Source organism: Oncorhynchus keta, chromosome 25 (genome assembly GCF_023373465.1).
Source record: "Oncorhynchus keta strain PuntledgeMale-10-30-2019 chromosome 25, Oket_V2, whole genome shotgun sequence".
Classification (NCBI taxonomy): domain Eukaryota; kingdom Metazoa; phylum Chordata; class Actinopteri; order Salmoniformes; family Salmonidae; genus Oncorhynchus; species Oncorhynchus keta.
In genome coordinates, this window is record NC_068445.1 from 5035755 (window position 1) to 5052185 (window position 16431).

Below are 16431 nucleotides of genomic sequence, written 5' to 3' on the forward strand. Positions count from 1 at the left end.
AAGATCCCACATATGCTGAGCACTTGTTGGCTGCTTTTCCTTCACTCTGCGGCCCAACTCATACCAAACCATCTCAGTTGGGTTGAGGTTAAGGTTGGATGATTGTGTGTCATGGATCCCTCTGGAACTTTCATTGCACACACATGGCCCCTATTCCCACTGATTGTATTTGTATATATGTGCCCTTTGTTCACCATGGTGGTGTCAATTATTGTTACAATATCCATTGGTGTGTGTGAGTACCTGCGCTATGTGTTTTGGCTTTCATGCCTTAGTGGATTGCACAGATGATCACGGGACTTGTCCCGTGAGTTAATAGTTGTTTGTGTGTGTTATTTATTCGAGGTACTCCTCGCTCTTTTCTTTTGGGTTTCTACCCTGTGTTTTGTTACGTGTTTGTTTGGTCTTCGTCCCCGTGCCTTTACAAGGCATACCGTAATTTGGGTATAATAAAAAAAACTTATGTATTCCTGCGCCTGTCTCCAGCATCATTTATGCCAACGGTGACATTGTGGAGGTCAGGTCATCTGACGCAGTACTTCATCACTCTCCTTGGTCAAATAGCCCTTAAACAGCCAGGAGGTGTGTTTTGGTTCCTTGTCCTGTTGAAAAACAAATGATAGTCCAACTAAACTCACCAGATGGGATGGCATATCACTGCAGAATGCTGTGGTAGCCATTCTGGTTAAGTGTGCCTTGAATTCTAAATAAATCACCAGTGTCACCAGCAAAGCACCCCCACACCATCACACCTCCTCCATGCTTCACTTTGCATGGACACCTACTCTGCGTCTCACAAAGACATGCCAGTTGGAACCAGACATTTGGACTCATCAGACAAAAGGAAAGATTTCCACCAGTCTAATGTCCTTTGCTCATGTTTCTTGGCACAAGCAAGTCTCTTCTTCTTATTGGTGTCCTTTAGTAGTGGTTTCTTTGCAGCAATTCGACCATGATTCACGCAGATACCTCTGAACAATTTATATGGAGATGTGTCTGTTTCTTGGACTCTGAAGCATTTATTTGGGCTGCAATCTGATGTGCAGTTAACTCTAATGAATTTAGGGCTATCCTCTGTATACAAATCCTACCATGTCACAGCACAACTGATTGGCTCAAACACATTAACTTTTAACCTATTGAGTGTAGGGTGCAGTATTTAGAAGTTTGGATGAAAAACGTACCCAAATGAAACTGCCTATTTCTCAGGCCCAGAATCTAGAATATGCATGTAAATTGTCAGATTAGGATAGAAAACACTCTAAAGTTTCCAAAACTGTCAAATATTGTCTGTGAGTATAACAGAACTGATATTGCATCCAACCTGGAAGTGCTGTTTTTCCTGAAAGCTCTCTGTTGCATTGCCTGCCTTCGCTCCATTTAAAGGGATATCAACCAGATTCCATTTCCTATGGCTTCCACATGTTGTGAACAGTCTTTAGACATAGTTTCAGGCTTTTATTTTGAAAACTGAGCGAGAAAGATTACATTGCGTCATTGTATGCCTGGGTGCCAGCAGCATTATGCATGCGCAACAACTTGGAACAGACATTTTCTCTCACTCTCCTATTGAAGAAGCTCCCGGTTGAAATATTATCGACTATATATTGGAAAAACAACCTAGGGATTGATTATGAAAAACGTTTGACATGTTTCTATGGATACTATTTGGATTTTTTGTCTGCCCAGTCGTGACCGCTCGAGCCTGTGGATTTCTGAACATAACACAAACAAATGGAGGTATTTTGGATATAAAAATAATATTTATGGAACATTTATTGTGTAACTGGGAGTCTCATGAGAGCAAACATCCAAAGATCAGCGATTCATTTTATTGCTTTTCTGACTTTCGTGACCAATCTACTTGGCTGCTAGTGGTTTGTAATGTTTTGTCTACTGAGAGAGATGTCCTTACATAAACGCTTGGTATGCTTTCGCCGAAAAGCTTTTTTGAAATCTGACACGCCAGGTGGATTAACAACAAGCTACGCTGTGTTTTGCTATATTGCACTTGTGATTTCATGAAAATTAAATATTTTTAGTAATTTAATTTGAATTTGGCCCTCTGCAATTCAGTGGATATTGACGTCAATGATCCCGCTAACGGGATGGGTAAATCAAGAAGTTACCAAGGCGCACAAGATAGTTGAAATGCATTCCAGTTGACTACCTCATGAAGCTGGTTGAGAGAATTCCAAGTGTGTGCAAAGCTGTCATAAAGGGTGTGTCATGACGAGACCCTTTTTGGGTGAGGATCATAGCCCCCCTCCTCTCTCTCTCTCTCTCTCCCACCACAAGTTTGATGGTCGTAAATACCAAAATATCCTTTCCGCACTCTGCCAAAATGAAAGTTGAGAATCCATTTGTTACCGAAGATGTTTGTTACCATCTTTGCAGTATAGTAACCTAAAAAAGATTGAATAATATAACAATATTTCTGTATTCAATCCAGTTAAAATTGTCCGTGGGTCCTTCAAGGACAATCACGTCAAATTTCTTAATAATTTGTAATGTAACTACCAAAGCAGAACAACAAACTGTTTCTCTGAATGTGTATATTTCCCAGTTACCCCTAGAAAAATGGCTTTAGAAGCTTCTGAATGGCTATTTGACATAATTTGGGTCAATTGGAGGTGTACCAGTGGATGTATTTCAAGGCCTACCATCAAACTCAGCGCATCTTTGCTTGAGATCATGGGAAAATCTAAAGAAACCAGCCAAGTCCTCAGAAAAAAAATTGTAGACATACACAAGTTTGGTTCATCCTTGGGAGCAATTTACAAATGCCTGAAGGAACCACGCTCATCTGTACAAACAATGGTACGGAAGTATCAACACCTTGGGACCGTGCAGCCGTCATACCGCTCAGGAAAGAGACAATCTTCTGTCTCCTAGAGATGAACGTACTTTGTTGTGAAAAGTGCAAATCAATCCCAGAACAACAGCAAATTATCTTGTGAAGATGCTGGAGGAAACAGGTGCCAAAGTATTGTGGCAAAGAAGGGGGTCGAGTGATAAGTGGCAGATATGTGAGAGCAGAGCTAATAAACGGGCTCTGCCCGATCACTAAAATGGCCACCCCTGTCAGAACTACAGATCACAAAATGGCCGACCGCCAAAACTACAAGTCCCAGAAGCAAGGGGAACCCTCAGAAGGTGGAGCCGACTCACAGATAAAGGGTCAAGAAAACCAGGAAGAGGAAGAGAGAGGACTGGAAGGAGCTATGAACAATAGAGAAAGAGACTATAGAGATTGGCTGGATTTACCGTGTATGAGCTGGATTGTTTGGACTTACCTGTTGGCGTTTGGACCTGGACCTACCGAGAACCCGATTCGTGTACCGAACCCTGCTATCCTTGACCTCGCCTACGGCCTGGGTGGACCAGGACGAAGAAACAAACACACAGGTACTGTCCTGTTCGAAAGAACTCTCATTCTTGGGTGATTTGGTGACAGTTTACCACTTAGTTTGTGACAAACGCTCCTAACCTTGAAGAGGTTTTGCCACACGTGGTGGAGGATGCAGGCATGGACTAACATACCACTGGTTAGGTAGAAGGAAAAATTAAATAAATGTTCAGTTAGCACTCCAAAGGGGAGTCAGGTTTTTTTTTGTTATGGCTTTGTTTGGTTAGGACAGTTTTCACGAAAATGAGTATGGAGGGAGCCATACAGGCCCTGTTACAAGCGGCGGCCGCCCAACAAGAGGCAACTAGAGCTCAACAAATAGTTCATCAGGATGCAATGCGAATGTATCAGGACACGTTACAGATCCAGCACCGCACCAACCAGCTGCTCAGAGAAGAGCAAGAGAGAAACACCCAAGAGTTAAGAGAAGGCCTAAAGGGGCTAGCGGACCAAATTGGGGCTCAATTACCAGCTGCAAATTCCCAGAGGAGGGCCAATCATTTTCTTCAAAAATGACAGCGCAGGATGATGTGGAAGCATATCTTACCACCTTCGAAAGGACGGCAGAGAGGGAAAAGTGGCCGAAAGAAGAATGGGCAGGGCTTCTGGCACCATACCTGGCAGGGGACGCTCAAAAGCGTATTTCGACCTGGAGTTGAAAGAAGCACAGGATTACGATAAACTAAAGGGGGAGATCCTGACTAGACTGGGAGTGACCGATACCGTGAGGGCACACCGCTTCCACCAGTGGTCCTACCGACCGGGACAACCCCCACGAACACAGATGTTCGACTTGATTCACCTGGCACGGAAATGGTTGCGACCAGAGACCCGGTCATCCGCCGAGATTGTCGAGACCATCGTACTCAACCAGTTTCAGCGAGGTCTACCCCAAGAAGTGAGACGATGGGTTGGCCAGAACGAGGTATTTTCCGCCGACCATCTCGTGGGCCTGGTTGAACGGTATTGTACGGCAAGAACAGCTGAGCAGGCACAGGAGGAAAGATTCCCGTTCCCCAGGCATGGGCGAACCAGCGGACAGGGGAAGGCTGTCCCAACATATAGAGGGGGAAGAGAGCAGCGTGGGGCCATGAGGAAAGAATCAGAATCAGGCCAAGACACTAAGGGAAAAAACGGAAACCGGGACTGGGTGTCGAGGGGTCTCCCCCAACCCCTATTATCTGTTACAATTGTAATCAACCAGGACATATTGCAGCCTATTGCCCTATTAAAGAAGAGCCAATGCAATGTAACCTCGGTGAAAATGAAGATGATATACGGTATGCATGTCCTGTTGTAACCACTGTACTTGAAAGATCAAGAAACAACCATATGTGCAGGGTGAAGATTGAAGGGAAAGAGGTTGAAGCACTGCTGGATTCCGGCAGTATGCTAACCCTGGTCGTTGCAGGCCTAGTGCCGAATCATAAACTGGATACAAGACAGGATATCAGTGTTACATGCATTCATGGGGATACCCGTCTGTACCCCATGGCCTTAGTGAGCATACAAACAGAGGACGGTCTGCTGGATTATGAGGTCGGCGTGGTCCCAAAGATGCCATATGATGTAATATTGGGTAGAGACTTTCCTAACTTTGCGGTTAGGCCACAAGAATGGCATATTTGAGAATCCAACAACCCTGACCAAGCAGGAAGAAGCATGGGGCCTTCAACCAAAGCCAAGAAAAGAGGTCTCCCAGGGGACAACATCACAGGTGCTAGTAGGGGAGGAGGAGGATGAAGTGGCAAACCTTGCTGATGACGAACAGCCCGGTACTAGTGGGGCTGGGGTCGATCTGAATCCAGAGGACGACGATATAGAACCAGCAGACCTGGCAGAGTCCTTGACTAATTTTGGGACGGCCCAAAACCAGGATCCAACCCTGCAACAAGCCAGAGCAGATGTGCAGGTCGTAGATGGTACTCCCATAAATGGTGGGATGATGCCTAATAGTTTTCCACACTTCATCCTGAAAAAGGGTTTGGTGTACAGAGTCTCGAAAATAGGGGTTGATGTGGTGGAACAGTTGTTGGTTCCCACTCGGTACCGGAGGACAGTACTGGATCTAGCTCATGGGCACATTCTGGGTGGACACCTTGGTATCGATAAAACCAGAGACCGGATTGTAAGGAGGTTTTACTGGCCAGGAATTCAAGCTGAAGTGGCTCGGCATTGTGGAGAGTGCCCGGAGTGCCAGTTAACAGCTCCCCGACCAGCTTTTAGAAGCCCATTAGTGCCACTCCCCATAATCGAAACGCCATTTGAGAGGATAGCGATGGATTTAGTGGGCCCACTACCCAAATCCGCCAGAGGGCACCAATACATTCTGGTCATTCTAGATTATGCCACTCGCTACCCAGAAGCCATTCCCCTTCGGACGATGACTTCCAAAAATATCGCAAAGGAATTAGTGCTCTTGTTCACCAGGGTAGGGGTTCCAAAGGAGATCCTTACCGACCAGGGGACCCCTTTATGTCCCGCCTTATGGCGGACCTTGTAAACTGTGGCAGGTGAAACAGTTGAGGACATCGGTTTACCATCTCAGACGGACGGGCTGGTTGAAAGATTCAACCGAACCCTGAAGTCAATGCTCAGGAAGGTAATCGATAAGGATGGGAAAACTGGGATTGCATGTTGCCGTATCTGATGTTTGCCATTAGAGAGGTTCCTCAAGCCTCGCTGGGGTTTTCTCCCTTTGAGCTGGTATATGGGAGGCATCCCCGGGGAATCTTAGACATCGCCCGGGAAACCTGGGAGCACCAATCCACCCCGTATACTAGTGTCATAGAGCACGTCACGGCAATGCAAGACAGGATAGCCACAGTCATGCCCATCGTCAGAGAGCACATGAGACAAACACAAGAACACCAGCGGCACACTTATAACCGGCAGGCTACCCTGAGGGAATTTCAACCGGGAGATAAGGTGTTAGTGCTGATCCCCACAGTAGAATGTAAACTACTAGCCACATGGAAAGGGCCATATGAAGTACTGGAGAGAATAGGAGAAGTCAATTATCGGATCCGACAGCCAGGTCGACGGCCCCAGGAACAGATTTATCACATAAACCTGTTAAAAGCATGGAGAGAGAGAGAAACACTAATGGTCACATACCCCACACACATTCAGGAGACAGCCGAAGTAAATATTTCACCCACTCTGTCCCCAGCGCAAGTACAGGAAGTAAATGCCCTGATCCAGAAAAACAGAGATGTGTTTTCAGAGGTACCTGGCCGAACTGAGGTTACGGCTCATGATATCGTTTCCCTACCAGGGAGAAAAGTGAGTATGAGGCCATATCGGGTACCCGAGGCTCGACGGGCCGCGATTAGAGCAGAGACTGAGAAAATGTTGACAGCTGGAGTGGTTGAAGAGTCACATAGTGAGTGGTCTAGCCCAATTGTGATGGTCTCCAAGCCCGATGGGTCGTTGCGGTTCTGTAACGACTTTCGGAAGGTAAATGAAATCTCAAAGTTTGATGCCTACCCCATGCCCCGAGTAGATGAACTACTGGAGAAAATTGGTCATGCTCGGTACATTACGACCCTTGATCTGACAAAAGGGTACTGGCAAATTCCTCTGACCCCCAGGGCCAAAGAAAAGACAGCCTTTGCAACACCTGACGGTTTGTTTCAATACACCGTCATGCCATTCGGCTTACACGGGGCCCCAGCAACCTTTCAACGGCTCATGGACAAAGTCTTAAAACCGCACAAGGCATACGCCGCAGCTTATTTAGATGACGTGGGGATCTACAGCCCAGATTGGGAATCCCACTTACCCCGGGTACAGGCAGTGTTAGATGCCCTTAGAAAGGCAGGGCTCACGGCAAACCCTGCCAAGTGTTACGTGGGGTTAGAGGAAACAGAGTATCTGGGATACACTGTGGGAAGAGGGTTAATCAAACCCCAACATAAGAAGGTGAAGGCAATTAGAGAATGGCCGAAACCAGTAAATAAGAAGCAGGTCCGAGCCTTCCTAGGGCTGACCGGTTACTACCGGAAGTTCATCCCAAGTTATGCCACAGTGGCCGCCCCACTTACCGACATGACTAGAGCCAGAGGGCCAAACATGGTCAAATGGGATGAAAGGGCCACCAAAGCATTTAGGACATTACAGGAGGCTCTCTGTTGTAACCCAGTGCTGGTGGTACCAGACTTTGAGAAAGAGTTTGTGGTTCAGACGGATGCCTCAGAGGTCGGCTTGGGAGCAGTGCTATCCCAAGAGGTAGAAGGGGTGGAACACCCCATCCTGTTTTTAAGCAGGAAGCTGGAACCACGGGAAACCAACTACTCAGTCGTTGAGAAAGAGGCGCTGGCAGTAAAGTGGGCTCTAGAAAGCCTGAAGTACTACCTGCTGGGGCGCCACTTCACCCTCATCAGTGACCATGCCCCACTCACCTGGATGCATAGGGCTAAAGAGAAGAACGCTCGGGTGATGCGGTGGTTTTTGAGTCTCCAACCGTTCCATTTTGACTTGAAACACAGAGCAGGGAAGGAAATGGGAAACGCGGATGGGTTATCCCGCATGCATGCATATTTTGCTGCGGTAGCCCGACCTAGGGGGTCGGATCTAGGGGGAGAGATATGTGGCAAAGAAGGGGGTCGAGTGATAAGTGGCAGATATGTGAGAGCAGAGCTAATAAACGGGCTCTGCCCGATCACTAAAATGGCCACCCCTGTCAGAACTACAGATCACAAAATGGCCGACCGCCAAAACTACAAGTCCCAGAAGCAAGGGGAACCCTCAGAAGGTGGAGCCGACTCACAGATAAAGGGTCAAGAAAAACCAGGAAGAGGAAGAGAGAGGACTGGAAGGAGCTATGAACAATAGAGAAAGAGACTATAGAGATTGGCTGGATTTACCGTGTATGAGCTGGATTGTTTGGACTTACCTGTTGGCGTTTGGACCTGACCTACCGAGAACCCGATTCGTGTACCGAACCCTGCTATCCTTGACCCGCCTACGGCCTGGGTGGACCAGGACGAAGAAACAAACACACAGGTACTGTCCTGTTCGAAAGAACTCTCATTCTTGGGTGATTTGGTGACAGTTTACCACTTAGTTTGTGACAAACGCTCCTAACCTTGAAGAGGTTTGCCAAAGTATCTATATCCACAGTAAAACGAGTCCTATATCGACATAACCAGAAAGGTCGCTCAGCAAGGAAGAAGCCACTGGTTCAAAACCACCATAAAAGAGACAGACTTCGATTTGCAACTGCACATGGGGACAAAGATCGGATTTTTGGAGAAATGTCCTCTGGTCTGATGAAACAAAAATAGAACTGTTTTGCCATAATGAACATTGTTGTCTTTTGGAGGAAAAAGGGTGAGGCTTGCAAGCCGAAGAACACCATCCCAACCATGAAGGACGGGGGTGGCCGCATCATGTTGTGGGGGATATTTGCTGCAGGAGGGACTGGTGCACTTCACAAAATAGAAGCCATCATGAGGCAGGAAAATTATGTGGATATATTGAAGTAACATCTCAAGAAATCAGTCAGGAAGTTAAAGCTTAGTCGCAAATGTGTCTTCCAAATGGACAATGACCACAAGCATACTTCCAAAGTTGTGCCAAAATGGCTTAACCTGTTATGGCTGCAATCCCGATATCGGGATCGATATGACAACTACCAGTGGAAATAGATGGCGCCAAATTCAAACCACAGAAATCTCATAATTACAATTCCTAAAACATACGTGTTTTATATCATTTTAAAGCTTTTCTCGTTGTTAATCCCACCAAAGAGTCCGATTTCAAATGGGCTTTTCAGAGAAAGCACTACAAACGATTATGTTAGGGCTCCACCAAACCACAATAAGCACAGCCATTTTCCAGCAAAATATTGCATTCACAAAAAGCTGAAATAAAGATAATATGAATCACTAACCTTGAATTATCTTCCTCAGATGACACTCATAGGACTTCATGTTACACAATACAAGCATGTTTTGTTTGATAAAGTTCATATTTATGTAAAAAATCTGAGTTAGATTCACTAGTTCCAAAAACAAAGTGATTTTGCATAGCCACATCATTTCAACAGAAATACTCATCATAAATGTAGATGATAATACAATTTATACACATGGAATTATAAATATACCTCTGCTTAATGCAACCACTGTGTCAGATTTCAAAAAAAGATTTACGGAAAAAGCAAACCATGCAATAATCTGAGACGGCGCTCAGAACAGTAGCCAAATTAGCCTCCATGTTGGAGTCAACAGAAACCTGAAAATACATGATACATGTTTCCTTACCTTTGATGAACTTCATCAGAATGCAGTCCTAGAAATCTCAGGTCCACAATAAATGCTTGATTTGTTCGAAAATGTCCGTTATTTATGTCCAATTAGCTACTTTGGTTAGCGCGTTTGGTAAACAAACGTCCACTATAACGTGACGAAATGTCCAAAAGTTCCGTAACAGTCAGTAGAAACATGTCAAACGATGTACTGAATCAATCTTTAGAATGTTGACATATATCTTGAATAACGTTCCAACCGGAGAATTAGAATTACTTCAGATGAAAGTCCTTCCCCTGTGAACGTGCATGGTGAATGTATGGTCAACTCATGGCTGTGGTGACTATTTCCTGTGTCAATCGACCCCCCTTCACATTAGTCATCAGACAAAGTTCTATTGACTGCTGACATCTAGTGGAAGGTGTAGGAAGTGAAAACTCATCCATATCTCGCTGTAATTTCAATGAGACCTTGGTTGAAAATCTGGCACCTCCCGGAAAAAAACAGGAAGTGGAATTTCTCAGGTTTTTGCCTGCTATATGAGTTCTGTTATACTCACAGACATAATTCAAACAGTTTTGGAAACTTCAAAGTGTTTTCTATCCAATACTAATAATAATATGCAAATATTAGCAACTATGACTGAGGAGCAGGCCAATTGATATGGGCACCTTTCATCCAAGCTACTCAATACTGCCCCTGCAGACATAAAAAGGTACAGACAACAAAGTCAATGTATTGGAGTGGCCATCACAAAGCCCTAACATCAATCCCATGGAAAATGTGTGGGCAGAACTGAAAAAGTGTGTGCGAGCAAGGAGGCCTACCAACCTCACTCAGTTACACCAGCTCTGTTAGGAGAAATGTGCCAACATTCACCAAATGTATTGTGGGATTAATGTGGGAAGCTACCAGAATCTTTTGACCCAAGTTAAACAATGTAAAGGCAATACTACTCAATATTAATTGAGAGTATGTAAACTTCTGACCCACTGGGAATGTGATGAAAGAAATAAAAGCTGAAAGAAATAATTCTCTCTACTATTATTCTGACATTTCACATTCTTAAAATGAAGTGCTGATCCTAACTGACCTACAACAAGGAATCTTTACTAGGATTAAATGTGTTTGGCTAAGGTGTATGTAAACTTTTGACTTCAACTGTACATTTTGAAATTAATTATTTGAAATCAAACATTGTATCTTGGTTGTGTGTGTAGGAAACGGAGGGGGTGAGTGGGATGGTAGAGAAGGCAAAAATAGTCAAGCAAAATTTAAGTTAGGACGCTCTGCAAATCTTCCAACCCAATGTGCTGGGTTTATGTGACAACACTACACACTGGGTTGTCTTAAACATTATAATATAATTTACCCAGCGGTTGGGTCAAACGCTCAACCCAAGGTGCTGGGTTAGAAGCAGCAACCCAAACCCGCTGGGTTGAATTTGGCCAATGCTGTGTTTGACCAATATTGACCCAGCACGGGGTTGTCGAAATTATCCAAGTTGGGTAATTTTTAACCCAGCATTGATTTTGGAAAAATTATATGAATTGCCATATTAGGCATAACTCAATTTCTAGAAACATAAATTATTTTCAGTAATTGTTTTCAGCATCCTAATTTAGTTTTGTTTTCTGATAGTTTCAGTGCATGCATTCAACAAGTTTTGGACGAAGGAATTCCACAGTTGCCAACACCAATATATCTGAATTGCATTTGATTTATGTTTTGTTTTATTTTTTGTAATGTTGTTATGATGTTTTGAAATTCCATTGGTTAATCTATTGCTCAGTGTCACTTGGCTCATGTAAATAATTATGTAGTTGTCCCTTTAAACATCCCAAGGTCCCCATAGTGTTCACATTTCTCTCATGTACATGTTGTAGCTACATAAAAATATTAAATAAACCATTTATTTGGGAAATATCCAGTCTTTGCTATTTTCCTCTTTACCATGCTGATGATTTCAAGTTGTATTTGATTTATTTTGATCCATATATTTACTACATTTAGTATGTTTCATTTTTTTCCTCTGTGAAGTAAGATCATTTAAAGCTTTGTGATTTGGTTTATGTATATACATTTAAATGTTTTTTAACACACAGTAAATAAAAACCTGATCTAATTTGTATTGTGTTTGCATAAAAAAATAATGTTCATCACAAGTTTTCCAGAATTGCCGCAGATTTACCGCAACAGTTTGCCACTAAACACATTTTCATGTTTAAATATGAGCCCAAAATGTTTGGAATTAATTTTGATTTACTGATTGTCTTTTATTAACTGTAACTCAGTAAAATCTTTGAAATTGTATCATGGTAAATGTATATTTTTGTTCAGTATACAGTATTAATCTAGCTAGAAATCTAGTTGACTGGACAAATCCAAGCTAGTGAGCTAGCCAACTTAACCAACAACCAGTTTGTACCACTGACTCAACATGGGCTCCAGTAACAATTTAAACCAAAGTTCATGTTTTTGGCAGTTAGTCTACACAGGAAAAACTGACAATTGCGTCAAAGATGATTATCTGAGCTAACTAACACATGAGCAATCACCATTAACCCAAAACTAACATCAGCTATGCAGCTGCCGTTCAGCTAGCTAGCTAGTTACCAGTAGCAAACAATAAAGGTACCAAAGAAAATTACTTTGACACAGTTTAACAAAATAATTATCCACATGTAGCTAGCTTGCAATTTTAACTGTAACATAGTCCTTACCTGTGTATGTAGCTATTAATGGGTGGCCATTAGGCTACACAGTGTAGCCTAGTGGTTAGAGTGTTGGACTAGTAACCGGAAGGTTGCAAGTTCAAACCCCCGAGCTGACAAGGTACAAATCTGTCGTTCTGCCCCTGAACAGGCAGTTAACCCACTGTTCCTAGGCTGTCATTGAAAATAAGAATTTGTTCTTAACTGACTTGCCTGGTTAAATAAAGGTAAAATAAAAATGATTAATGGCAGAAGACAAAGTGAAACCATTTTCATTCGGCATCAACCACCTGAATTTACGGCAACACATTATTGAAAAAGCTGTAGCTTCACTTTGCATGTTGTCCATGATGAAAATATGAGTAATACAAAGACCTATCATTATTAAAATATTGACGGCAACATTAGTAGCCTAGGGCAGGACGTGTTATTTGAGAAAAGACACTGTCTCGTTCTTGGAGTAGGAGGATACATGTGCAAAATAAAAGAGGAAATGGTCATTGGTCAGCATAATCCTATTAGACTGTGAAGTATTTCAGCTGGCCAAAAACTCCATTCAGCCTGAACAGGCTAAAATTCCAGCAGTTGTTCTTAACTCTTACACTAAAAGGGCATTATCACAATTGCAGAGTGTTATTTTGACCTCATAGTTTGAAAATATTAAGAAAACAGGAAAATCATATATTTTTTGGGGGTGTGGATTTCTCTACAGCACTGCCCCTTTAACATTTCAGACTGAGGGTGGGCCTGCCAACACAGTGCAGGACTTTTAGCCTGGCTTGAGCAATGTCTGACGAACAGGTCTCTATGCAGCACAACACCTTGCAGGTTCTGGCAGATCAATCAAGTCTCTCGCTGCAATGCTGGCATGACACTTTTATACATGCCCATAAAGGGAGTTGGATTCTTCCACCACGTTTAATATTTCATTTTTTAATTGTTCTCTGCAGCATTCCTTATTTTGCCGCTTTTTATTTATTCACATTCAAGTCAATCCACACACCTATGAATGGTTGAGACGGAGAGTTGGATGGTGAATCTACTGTATAGGTGCATCCCAGTGTGAATGGATATTTGTGGGTTAAACATGTGGTTGTGTTGTTCTCTCACAGTAGGCCTATGGGTTCTTGGTGTGTGATATTGTGTGGTTGTGTGCTGAGACTGGTGCTGCACAGTCTGTCTGCCGGACCTCTGACGGATTTTATACTGCCAAAGAATCAAAGCCTGAAAAAAGTCATAAAAATAATATACAACAGAGAAAAAGACTGTTTGAACTCAAACCACATTGGACTGTGTCTAGTGCTAGCCAGTGGCGGTTCTAGACCATTTCTACTGGGGGGGCCAAGCTGGGGCCAGTTGTACTGTAAGAGGGGCCAGTTACATAGATGTTATTGTTGTTATCGTTTTCTTCACTGCATTGCAGTCATTAGCAGGAAAAAGACCATAATCATAATCATCATTGTTGCCACTGTCTAATAACGCATGTAAAAAAAAAAATAACGATAGCAAAAATGAGTTATATAAAAATTATTTCATACTCCACATTTAGGGGGGCCACAAGGGGGTCCAAAATTGTTGTCACAGGGGCACTGCCCCCCCCCCCCCAGAAATGCCACTGGTGCTAGCTGAAAAGTGCTTACTCCTTGATTCTAGAATGGCTTTGTTAGAAATACAGTATACTCCCAAATGTGTATGCCTCTGTAACCTTTTCGTTCAGGATTATCCATAATCATGGTAGCATCCACATGAATGTAGAAGTGTTTAGAAACATATTCATATAACGTGGAAATGACCAGACCAAGGTGCAGCATGGTGAGCGTACATTTTATTTATTAAGCATGTCGCCAGTTTTCCAGGGGTATACAGGTGACTAACAAAGACAACTGCCCACAACTAAGGTGGCAAAACAGGCTGCTTAAGTATGATTCCCAATCAGAGACAACGATAGACAGCTGCCTCTGATTGGGAACCACACTCGGCCAAACACACAGAAATACAAAACATAGAATGCCCACCCCACATCACACCCTGACCTAACCAAATAGAGAAATAAAACGGCTCTCTAAAGTCAGGGTGTGACAATGAAACATACAGTAAAAAAAAAAAAAAAAAAAAAAGTTACTCCTAAATCTCCAGAAAGCTAAAAATGTTCCGACAACATTAGGATCAGCCAAGAGGTTTTGCTGACCACATGACCTGACTAAGAAAAACTCTGGGCCATATACCCCCCTCCTATCACCTTGTCCCCTAACATTACCTCTACCACCCCATCTCCTTTCACCTAAAGTATCACCTGATCCCACCGCCCTCAACACCCCAACTCTCCTCTACTGCCACAGATTTGGGCCCTGCAGGTCCAGTCGTCACTACCAGTTAGCCCAGTGCCGCCCTCTGGGGCAGCCAGCATATTACTACCCTGCACCAGGGACCTACAGGGGACCCAGAGGTTTGGCTTTACCCTACACTCCCAGTGTCTTTGTGTGGAGACAGCATCGCAGAATGGCTTCTCCCCCAGGTGTGTGCTCAGCGGCAGCTTCTGTGGAGGATATTTTGGAGGTAAACAAACTCAATCTGTCTGCCTTCAAGCCTGTGAATAACTCTGTTTTGAATTATTAATCCAGCCCTCCCACTCTCCTCCAATAGTGACAGTCTGCTGATAAATATTGGCTCTGACGGCACGAGGTGACCATTGACATTACTCCCGCAGGAGGACATTATCAGATTTTAAAACGTGATTGACACTTTTAATAACATATTTTTGCCTCTTTGTCTCTGTCTCAGCAGTGACAGAAGTGGGTGACCGAGCAAACTCGCAGAGAGCGAGCGAGATGCTTAATCCTAGATCTTAATGAAATTGTACTACAAAAGATACTGTCTCTATGAAGCCCAGTATATATTTTGTATTTTATTTAGCCTTTATTTAACTAGGCAAGTCAGTTAAGACAAATTCTTATTTACAATGATGGCCTACCCCAGCCAACCCCCGGATGACACTTGGCCAATTGTGCACCGCCCTATGGGACTCCCAATCACAGCCAGATGTGATACAGCCTGGATTCAAACCTGGGACAGTAGTGACTCCTCTTGTAGTAATAATAATAATAATAATAATAATATATGCCATTTAGCAGACGCTTTTATCCAAAGCGACTTACAGTCATGTGTGCATACATTCTACGTATGGGTGGTCCCGGGAATCGAACCGACTACCCTGGCGTTACAAGCGCCATGCTCTACCAACTGAGCAGGGGTTAGGGTTCAACCTAGAGTGTAGGGGGTTAGGTTCAACCTAGAGTGTAGGGGGTTCAACCTAGAGTGTAGGGGTTCAACCTAGAGTGTAGGGGGTTCAACCTAGAGTGTAGGGGGTTCAACCTAGAGTGTAGGGGGTTCAACCTAGAGTGTAGGGGTTAGGGTTCAACCTAGAGTGTAGGGGGTTCAACCTAGAGTGTAGGGGGTTCAACCTAGAGTGTAGGGGTTAGGGTTCAACCTAGAGTGTAGGGGGTTCAACCTAGAGTGTAGGGGGTTCAACCTAGAGTGTAGGGGGTTCAACCTAGAGTGTAGGGGGGTTCAACCTAGAGTGTAGGGGGTTAGGGTTCAACCTAGAGTGTAGGGGGTTAGGGTTCAACCTAGAGTGTAGGGGTTAGGGTTCAACCTAGAGTGTAGGGGGTTAGGGTTCAACCTAGAGTGTAGGGGTTAGGGTTCAATCTAGGATGTAGGAGGTTAGGGTTCAACCTAGGATGTAGGGGGTTAGGGTTCAACCTAGGGTGTAGGGGGTTAGGGTTCAACCTAGGGTGTAGGGGTTAGGGTTCAACCTAGAGTGTAGGGGGTTAGGGTTCAACCTAGGGTTCAATCTCTTGTACAGAGATGCAGTGTCCTTAGACCGCTGTGCCACTCGGGAGCCCAAGCAGTAATCATCCAACTAATGATCTTTGTTCTGAGGTGATAACTGGCTATTAGCAATTGTTCATTTCATACACAAACACAGCTTAAAAGTAAACATGAACACTATAACACTGTAACACTGCTGGGAATCACTATTTGGCATGGTTGACTT

General features: G+C 43.8%; 1 long non-coding RNA gene across 1 annotated transcript; it reads left to right on the forward strand.

The window, feature by feature from the left end:
• Nucleotides 1-15717: 15717 nt before the first annotated feature.
• On the forward strand, nt 15718-16215 carry LOC127911926 (uncharacterized). The gene is made up of 3 exons (XR_008079814.1): nt 15718-15783; nt 15857-16043; nt 16097-16215. It is a non-coding gene; the product is annotated as an uncharacterized LOC127911926 (long non-coding RNA).
• The last annotated feature ends 216 nt before the right edge of the window (nt 16216-16431 follow it).